At 36.1% G+C, this 10,597-nt stretch overlaps 1 long non-coding RNA gene and 1 pseudogene across 2 annotated transcripts; one reads left to right on the top strand and one right to left on the bottom strand.

The window, feature by feature from the left end:
- Window positions 1-469: 469 nt before the first annotated feature.
- Window positions 470-4,256, top strand: LOC110276268 (uncharacterized). 2 transcript variants are annotated; one of them, XR_002368873.2, is made up of 6 exons: window positions 470-1,035; window positions 1,173-1,744; window positions 1,964-2,219; window positions 2,960-3,007; window positions 3,522-3,641; window positions 3,927-4,256. It is a non-coding gene; the product is annotated as an uncharacterized LOC110276268 (long non-coding RNA). The 2 variants fall into 2 exon arrangements; XR_008004453.1 differs by having other exon boundaries at window positions 1,173-2,219.
- A 1,295-nt stretch (window positions 4,257-5,551) lies between these two features.
- LOC107469944 (heparanase-like protein 3) lies at window positions 5,552-7,780 on the bottom strand (annotated as a pseudogene).
- Between the last annotated feature and the right edge of the window lie 2,817 nt (window positions 7,781-10,597).

The following is a 10,597-nucleotide window of genomic DNA, read 5'->3' as shown; positions in this document are numbered from 1 at the left end:
TTTTGTGCCAGTTTGGGCGTTTAACTCCCGTTTTGGTGCCAGTTCCAGCGCTTAACGCTGGAAATCTTGAAGGTGACTTTGAACGCCGGTTTGGGCCATCAAATCTTGGGCAAAGTATGGACTATCATATATTGCTGGAAAGCTCAGTATGTCTACTTTCCAACGCCGTTGAGAGCGCGCCAATTGGGCTTCTGTAGCTCCAGAAAATCCACTTCGAGTGCAGGGAGGTCAGAATCCAACAGCATCTGCAGTCCTTTTTAGTCTCTGAATCAGATTTTTGCTCAGGTCCCTCAATTTCAGCCAGAAAATACCTGAAATCACAGAAAAACACACAAACTCATAGTAAAGTCCAGAAAAGTGAATTTTAACTAAAAACTAATAAAAATATACTAAAAACTAACTAGATCATACTAAAAACATACTAAAAACAATGCCAAAAAGCATACAAATTATCCGTTCATCATGATGCCTAATGTATGAGACCAAATCCTAACACTTAGTGAAATTTTTATTCCTCTTTCAATTCTCTCCAAAAGCACACACGCACACAGAACCTTCAATTGGAGGAACCCTCACCTTCGCCAATCCACCAGGCACACACTCCTCACCTTCGCCATTCTCACCTTCAACACACATCACCTACGACACTCATCACCTTCACCTTCTCACCGTCGCTATTCACCGTTGCCACCCAGTCACCACTCACCACATGGCTGCGCCACTCACCAGTCACCAGCTCACCCCTCACAAGCTCACACTCTCATCCTCACTCACACACATAAAAGAGGGAAAAATTAGAAAACGGGAGAACAGGAAGAAGAAGAGAAGAAGAGAGGAGAGGGGAAGGAAGGAGCGGACGACGCCGGCTAGGGCTCTGCCGCGCGGACCATCGTCGTTGCATGTGCTGACCGTCGCCTCGCATTGCCATCTCGTGCACTCACCGTCGCCGCTCAGCATCATCATCGCATGTGCTCACTGTCGCTGCTCAGCATCGTCGTCGTCACTCAGCATCCTCATCGTCGCTCACCTGAGAAGGTATGTATCGATTTTCAGTTTGTTTTGTGAAATTTGGGAGGTTTTGGGTTCCAATTTTAGGGTTTTTAATTAGGGGTTGTAGCTTCTGGATATGACACTTATAGGAATTGGGGGTTTTATTGCATGAATGGTTTTAGCTTCCTGGTAGCCGAGAAGCATGTAGCACAGAGCACTCGACTCCTTAGCTGATGAAGAGTCCTTGATCAAATTCTTGATCTCCTTCACAACATCCAAGTAATCTGAATCCGATAACCACAATCCATTAATGGAAATTCTTCAGCTTTATCACAACAACACAAATTCAGCATTTTCTATATTGGGAGAGAATCACACAGAACAGAGGAATCGAGGCAGAGCACCTGAAAAGAAAATAGGAGAAGTATATGTAGAACATGTGGTTGAGACAGCATACTTGTGCTCTCCATAGGAGGAAGGGTAAGAGAAGATAGGATCCTGAATTGGATCCAAAGGGGAAGATCTGAATAAGCATTTGGATTGAGAGAGAATGGTGTAGAGAGCGAGGAAAAGAGTTGTGAAGAGGTATACCAGAGAAAAACAGAGGATCTTGGATTGGAAGATTAGAGGTTTGGCAGTGGTAAAGCCATTTTTGATGTGTTTTGATGTGAGAATGCAGACAGTAACTTGTGTCTTTGCTAGCTGCAAGCCTTCCAAGCAATGCTACTTTCTTCTTGACCTATGTGGCTCTCAAGTAAGATAATATTTCATGTTTCATTTATTTATTTACTATTATTCTTCTAGCAATGCTGATTAAGTCTGTTTGTTATATATGCTAAAGGGTGCATTAATGCAAACTTGATTTACAAATGGTGTTTCCATGATCTTGTTAGTTATCATCTTCTTATGAAGTTGGGTTGTGCATATGATTTAATGTTCAACCAAATTAAATGACTTCTATTCTGTTTGTTAGATTTTTTGTTGGCTATGGTCTTGAGCTGTCCCGGTTAGTTCCTATTATTTTATTCCATTTGAAGAAAAAGTATCTTTGCAAGACTGATGCGGAGGTGAAAGAGGCTTGGGCTCCTAGAGATCTTGGTTATGGGACTAGAGTTCCTGGTGACATGCTCATCGTCACAATCGTTTTCTGCTATTCTGTGATTGCTCCTCTGATAGTCCCATTTGGTGCTCTGTATTTTGGCCTCGGATGGCTTATACTAAGAAATCAGGTGAAGTTCTCATGATTCTATTTACCCATCCAGGATATTAATTGATCTGTGTCATTTTAATAGCTTGAAATCTCATGAATGAGTAGTGTCTTTTTATTATGCTGCTGTTGGTTTAAATTCATACCTAATTCAGATCCCTTCACTATTGAAAGTCTACATTTATCTTCCTTTTAAATAAATAAAAAGGTAGACAGATCATGCACTTTGGATTCATTGATTAATACCAGATCATATATCTCGCCATAATCAGTTCAACAAATTATTTCATTGTAAAATCGTGTTTAACAGATCATATATGATTAATGTGAATGAAGAACACTAGGTTGAGTTGAATTGAATTGAATCATGGATAAGAGCATGTTAGCTGGTTTGGAATCACTTTCAGAAGCTTATCAGCAAAGAACGGTGTCCATGATGGAACAAGTTCAAATCCGTGACAGGCACCTCCTTTTCACTCTATTTGTTAACTAATTCCATGTGTTTTGAGTTGAGCTTCATGTTCCTAAATATTCCTATCATTGAATTCAGCATTTCAAAGTTTGTTCTTTCTCTAAGACTGTGCCAATTGGAGTTAAAATTTGAGTGAAGCAAAAGGAACATATTTGTTCTTTATCTTACCTTCTGATGAAGAATAGAATAGTGTCCTTATGTTTATCAATTTGCCTGGTTTTTATTTTTGACATTAACTCCACCTTAAACAATTTTGATACTTACACTTATTCACTTACTTAACATGTCAGGTGCTAATCAATGCCACTGCTGATCGAAACTGTGCGACACTATCGCAGGTCAGATATTGGCAATAGAATCTTCTGTTTTTTATTTATTTGGTCAAATTTATCAAAACCTTGCATGTTTTAATGTCACCCTATTTTGCTATACTCCTCTAATTTTCTTAGTGCCAACTGCTCTATCTACACATCATGTGTAATTGTAAAACAGATTTGCATAACAATCTTTTTATTCGTCACTATCACTTTTTGGTACAGTAGCAATAGGGGAGAATATGGATCATGGTATTTTGTAATTTAACACTAGTTTCATGTGACTGATAAGGGTGAATGTGAATAAATATTTATTTGTTGGCATAATATGTATAGGATTCTTTGACATTGATTCTTTCTATTCTACCATTTTTGAAATGCTTCAAAGTTGGTCTTTGGCATACATTTAATGATCATATAATTTATTTACTATGTCTAATTTAATTTATTTATTATATCTAATTTGATTTATAAATCATATTTTTGCCTAATTATTCTTTATGGTTTTATCCTAAGCTTAATTAATTGGTTTTATCAGGTTGCATCCAAAAAAAGTTCAGGAGAAGTTCCTTCAAGAGAGGATTAAGGTTGGTGGTAAAGCTGGTGCTCCTGGTGATTCTGTCACTGTCTCCCGTGAGAAGAACAAGAGAGGATTAAGGTTGGTGGCAAGGCTTAATTTTTTTTCTCCCTTAATTTTTCCTTTTCTAGTTCTTACATGCATTTGAAAAGAATTAGGTGCTCCAATTGAATATCTATAGTTTCTGTTTCATGATTTGTTAGTTTGTTTGTGAATATTTGAAATTTGGAATGCTCTGGCTGAGTTGATATTGTTGCTGATTTTGAACCTAAACTTTGGCTTTTGTTGTTGCATTTTCATTTGAATTTCTGGATATATTATAATCAGTTCATATATACAAAATCCACCAATATAATGGTTTTGCAGATTGACGAAGAGCTTCTTCAGGAAGTGGTTAATATGGGATTTGACAGAAATCAATTGGTTGAATCTTTATGCAACATGATCCAAAATGAGGTCTGTGCCCTTCATTTCAGTCGGAATCAGTTGTGCTCAATGGGATAAGCCAAGAATTTGCTTCAATATATGTTCAATTCAGTCGCAGATGTTAGGTGCTCTATTTGACATCAATTTGTTTTTTTCTCTTCTATCATAAGATTAATAACTTTTATTAGAAGATACTTATGTAAGATACAATATTTTGGTTTTTTATAGTTTATTAGTAATAAATTCTAAGTGGTCTAATGTATATTTTAATATGGGTATGTTTAATTTAGAGTGAGATGTATGAATACTCATTTATGATCATCCCAATATTTTTAGTTCATATAAATATATTTTGTTAAAGGATAATTTTTATTATTTAAAGAATATTGTATAGTATTATTATGTATTTATTTTTATTTTATAATTTTTGACTAATTTAATTAAAAAAAATAGGATTATATATATAATCATATTACTAAATATTAGGTTTTAGAAAAAAAATTATTAGAATATATATATATAGAAAAAAAAACAATGAGGGACCTAAGGCTACACTTATATACAGTAGCTATAGTATACAAAAAAAAGAGGGACCTAAGGCTATGCTTATAAAAAGTAGCTATGGTATACAATGTGGCTACGCTTTACAAGTGATGCAGTAGCGTTGAAAAGCGTAGCCTATTCTGAAAAAATAAAAGCTAAAAAGCGTAGCCTTTGGTCCTGGACAGCATCAGTTGAAAAGCGTAGCCTATTCCCAAACGCCAAAAGCGTAGCCCTTGGTGCAGAAAAGCGTAGCCTTTGAGAATAGGCAACGGCCGAATAGGAATCACCCCAAAAAGCGTAGCCGTTGTCTATTCTGAAAGGCTACGCTTTTCTACACCAAGGGCTACGCTTTTGGCGTTTGGGAATAGGCTACGCTTTTCAAGTGATGCTGTGCAGGACCAAAGGCTACGCTTTTCAGCTTCCATTCTTACTAGAATAGGCTACGCTTTTCAACACTATTGCATCACCTGTCAAGCGTAGCCACGTTATATTCCATGGCTACTTTTTATAAGTGTAGCCTTAGGTCCCTCGTTTTTTTTCATACTATAGCTACTGTATATAAATGTAGCCTTAGGTCCGTTATTATTATTTTTTTATTTTATATATATATATATACAATAATTCTGCATTTTTAATTAAATGAGCTAAATATTATAAAACTAATAAAAGTCATTAGTCAACTATACATGTATCCATTCCCAACACTACTCTATCTTAGCCAATAAACCACAATAATAATCAACTTAATCTTCATTATCATCATCTTCAATATTATCCTGCATAATTATATAGAAAAGTAATTAGAAAAATATTTATAATGACATTTGCGATTATAAAAATTAAAAAACCAGACTGAAAACTATCAATGACTGATATCATTAATCCTTTCTGTACCGTGTACAAGTTTCACCAATGCATAATAGTGTTTTACAAATCCAAAATTAGAATTCAAAGATCAAAAATGTATAAGCTATAAACCATAAGATAAAGAGCTATAATTTAAAAAATCATCACCCTAGCAGTTAGACAAAAATCCCCTGCCTCGCTCCCACCACAATGCCAAAATCAGAACTGTTGCCACAAAGTTTCCCTATTCTCTTCACATTTGAAAAGTTGATCTCTCCTACACAAGCCAATCTGGAATTATTACTCCTCCAACTACTACTACTACATGCAACAGCAACATATAGAACATGATTAGGACTAGCACCTAAAAACTAAAATTTTAATATATTATTATCATGTTATACATACTATATCTGCTGTTGTAACATTTTTTTAAATTAAAACTAATAACTTTAATTTGAAAATACTAATACTATAAGTCTATAACCATAGCTAGTATTATTTGCTTTTTATCGGCAGATGAATAAAAAAATAGGGAAAATTCATATATACCAAGTCATCCCATGTTTCTTCTAGTTCATGGTGAAAGGAAAAGAGCCAAAAATAGCAATATAGCTTTCAGCCATAGCAAACAGAAGTGCACAAAATCAGAAATACAACAACCAGAATTGTACAAACAATTTTCAGCCACAAACAAACGGAAGTGACACACATATCATTGCAAGAAGTTAGAGGAGGAGATATGTGCTCAGTTTTACAGGGGAACAAAGTGAAACAGACCCAATAAACCAACCAAATTAGCAATTAGCAGTTGAATAATTTTCTTTTTCCAACCAAGCATAAATTATCACCTTAGTCGCAGCTTCCAGGCTTACAAGGTCTAAGTGGAAGTCAAGCAGTCCAGGCAACCTATCAGCTAGAACCTAGAGCCAAAATAGGAAAATGAAAAGAAGGTAAGTGATCAAATGATATATTCCTTTAGTGCAATTGTTATTATACCTTGCAAAGATAGTGCATCAGTGTCATCTTATTGTTAGAAGCACGAGTGTCAGTAAGCTTTAAAAGATTATCCTACTTGAATCCAATTGCGGATCTTGCGGATCTGGCAAGCAACTAATGAAGTAAAAATCTATATATGTCAGAACACAAGTTAGATATATCAGCTCACAAATAAGGAATGTATAATTTGTACTCATTTTTATTTTATATATCGAAACAAAACACATCTTTTCACCGTTGGATAGAATGTGTAATCTGCATATGATAAGTCTACACCCTCAACCAATGGTAGAAAGGTATGTGCGAGTTTGTAAAATGAGCACACAATTTATTTTTCTGTAATAATGACACTTGAAAGCTAAAATGAAATAGTCCACAATAACATGCTGCACATCCTTCAACTATGAAATTTAATATTTGGTACCTATAATAATCTGAATTTGGCATAAAAGTAGAAGTGTTTAGTAAACCATAGTTTCCTCCAACCAAACTTTGTCTGCAGTATGTTCTGGCGTCATAACAGTTGACATTCCAAGCTGATCCAAATACCTGTGTTATGATGTATTAACATTAGAGTAAATGCTTGTAGAATCTCCAATGACAAAAAAATTAAAAAATAATAAAAAAATTCAAGGTGAGTTAGTTAAACTAACCAGAAACTGTAGACAAATGCATCAAACACAAGATGGTGGCCATTGTTGTAAGCCCCTCCTGCCTCACCAACCCATGCTTTTGCTTTGGTTGCTGATTTTTGAAGTATGTTTTTTAGGCCACTGAATGTGCTAGCCACTCCATCAAGATAGGATGGATCAAGAATTCTTTCAATTAGGTGCTCATCAACTCCTGTAGGTAAGATAAAGTAGTAGCTTTTGTTATAACCAAAATTCATAAACATTTGTCAAATATTATAACAGTAGTATTCCTTTTTGGTGGATGATACCTGCTCCAAGGTTATATATGTGGTGAGATACCACATCAACAGATTTACCAGATTTGTTTACAAATTCCTGGAACCAGTTTGCATCATAGAAGCCACCGGGAGCAATGATCAGTGGCTTATGCCTGATCCCTCTATATACATCATGAAATATGTTTCTTAATGTAGCAATATCAGAAGCATATTAATCTGCAGAAACATTTGCTCCAACTCCACTCCCGCACAATTCATTACCTGCACAAGCAAGAAGGAATTCATTTAAACTATTAATTCTATCAAGAGAGACATGTTATTTTTGTTTCGCAAAAAGAACTTGAAAGACTTGCAATGTTTGTGTTAGAAACTAAATGTGAAATCCTGCTATGTGGAAAAGATAATGAGTCTTAAAACAACCATTTTTTAATTTTAGTCTTATTGAATCAATTACACTGATGCTTGCTACTTTGGCATATATGCAACCAGGGAGCATACACTTACCAAATTCCCAACCAGCAATGCTGTAATTTTTTCTTACAGTATAACAGATAAAAGATTCGGCATTGGAAGAGTTCCATGGTCCAACTGCAGAACCACATTGTAATGTTCTTACAGCAAGAGCATTCAATCCAAAGATAACCTTAGCCCTGAAATATACCTATCATTAATGTTAAACTTTCTTTTTTTCCCCCTTAAAATAAGTTTCCTCTCTTCTCTACTTCATTTCTCCACCATTCCTCCCAACTCCCTATCAGATTTTAAAGTAAGTAAAGGGTCTAAGAAATCAAATGTTGGTAGACGGATCCTAGTTATGGAGCCTACAAACAGTATCCTATATAATTCTGAGTACTTAGTTTTACACTAAATTAGCTATCATAAATAATGATATGGCTATAACAAATTAGTACACACCTGTTCGCATTTTCCCAAATTCTCTTTGTCACCAGTGTATCCCTTCATAAACAAGGGAAATCAAAATTAGAAAAGCAAACAAACCAGAGTAAAAGATATGTTTTTGTAACAGCAGACGCCAAATGAGAAACCTTAGCTGACAAAACAAGAAGGGGAGAGGCTGACAAAACCTTCATCTATTGTAAACATAAAACCATTAGAAAAATTGAATGATCCATCATTGAAACTCTAATGTAATTTAAAAAGGGGAGAGGCTGCATAGCACCAACATAATAACTTACAGCAAATAAGGTAAGAATGTAAGCCCCAACAGCTACTCCCATGCACATTACTGCACTAAGACTGCAGACAAAAAGAATGTTGGGGTGAGATTGCCTTCTCAAAACGAACAACTGCCAATATTCAAAGCCTAATGGAAATTGGTGTAAACTAATTTTCTTTATGTCATTAAATGGAAATCAATTACAGATTAAGCTTGAACTTACTCACCCAAAAAAGTTGAGAACCTCGGCTATTTGATCTGCTAGGTCGTCAACAGAAAGAATTAGATAATCTGGAACAATCTCAGGAGCTCCCAACTGCAACAACTCTTGAACAAAGTACAAGATGATAAGAAAGCAAGAACTTAAAATATTATCAATGAAGGAATTTATAACAGTGAGGAGATATATACATCAAGTAACACTACAAAACAATCAAACACAGCAACATGATGGAAGCAGGAAATGAATGCTTAATTTACAAAAAAAGAAACTGGGATCAAAGAACTTCAAAATCAAGAGGAGTAACATATTAAACCTTTTTTCTCAACCTTCTGCCTGCCATTCATGGCACTTTCCTGAAACAAAGATCACGAAAATAATTGGGAAACATCAAAACCAAAAACAAATTAAAAATAGAACATGATGCTTCTTAACTAAAAAATAAATAATCGCAGAACCTCCAAGGATCAGTAACAAATTCAACTCAACTCAATTATCCAGCAACAAATTCTACTTCCAGCAACAACCACATTTATCATATGTTCAGCATCAAATTCAACTTACAGCTAACAACAAATTCTACTTCCTAGAGTTCTAGCAACAAATTCTGCTGTGATAACTATGATAACTTTCAGGCAGCAACAAAAACTTAAACTATGATAACTTTCAGGCAGCAACAAAAACTTAAACAATGATAACTTTTAGGAAGCAACAAAAAAACTTCAATTCTCCAAATATGATTTACAGCAGATTAACATTAGCTAAATCATAATTTCAGCAACAAACTCAACTTTGAGCAATAAATTCAAGATGTACTAATAATTTATAGCAATAAAATTGAAAGAGGAATAACAGGGTTGAAGATGAAACTCACATAGGCAGAGAGACGAAGCAAGCGTTGATGGAAGACCCGAGCCGAAGCTGAAACCCTAAACCCAGACTCAGGGCCGAGGAAGCGTTGATGGCCGAAGCAGGAAGGCGAGCTTACGAACTATGATAGAGCGCTAGAGAGCTTGAGCGGCAATGAGCTTGAAGCGGCGACGCGAGCTTGAGGCAGCGATGAGCTTGAAGCAGCGACGCGAGCTCGACGCGGCAACGTGCTTGAGGCGGCGATGTGAGCTTGAGGTGGCGACGAGCTTGAGGCGGCGACAGAGCTTGAGGCCGTGATGAGCTTGAGGCGGCGACGAGCTTGAGGGGGCGACCAAAGCTTGAGGAGCCGGCGACGGGCTTGTGGGACAGAGTGGCGAGAGAAGAGAGAGGTGAGATGGGTTCTGATTCTAGGTTAGGGCACCACGCAAAGAGGGTAAGTGAGGGAGAAAAGGAAACAAAAAATTACTAAGTGTTTGTGAGTTGTGTTAAATTTTTTTGCACTAGATACATTAGGCATCACTTTTAAAATGCACCCAAAACATAACAAATAGGCTACTCTCTAAAAGCGTCTCCTTTGATACGAAAAGTGAACCTATAGATATCAACCTACGGCTACGCTTTATAAGTGATTTCTATAATACCTAAGGCTACACTTTTTAAATGATGCCACAATTATGTATCCTTTTCTCTTATAAAAAGGCAACACGGAAAAAAGCGTAGCCTATTCATAGAATAGGCTACGCTTTTCAAATGTAGCTTAAAAAAAGTGTGGCTGAATGGGTATTTTTCTTGTAGTGAGTGCTGGGAAAGGGCTACTACAGGCTTTCCGAACTCGACGGGCGAGAGCTTCCTAGGTCATGGCACACCTGCAACCTAAGAAGGTACTATAGTTAGGGATGATAAAGGACCTTGGGACAAGGCGCACTCTTTTTCCTTAAAAGGATTTTTAACGAGGCGCTAAGACCAAGACCTACAAATCACCCGACTTAGGAAATTAACCCCCGCATGTATATATTTGCATTTTCTTTTAATAAAATATGTTCAGA

Source organism: Arachis duranensis, chromosome 10 (genome assembly GCF_000817695.3).
Source record: "Arachis duranensis cultivar V14167 chromosome 10, aradu.V14167.gnm2.J7QH, whole genome shotgun sequence".
In the NCBI taxonomy this organism is placed as follows: Eukaryota; Viridiplantae; Streptophyta; class Magnoliopsida; order Fabales; family Fabaceae; genus Arachis; species Arachis duranensis.
Note: the sequence above shows the minus strand (reverse complement) of the source record. Positions and strands in the feature narration are given on the sequence as shown.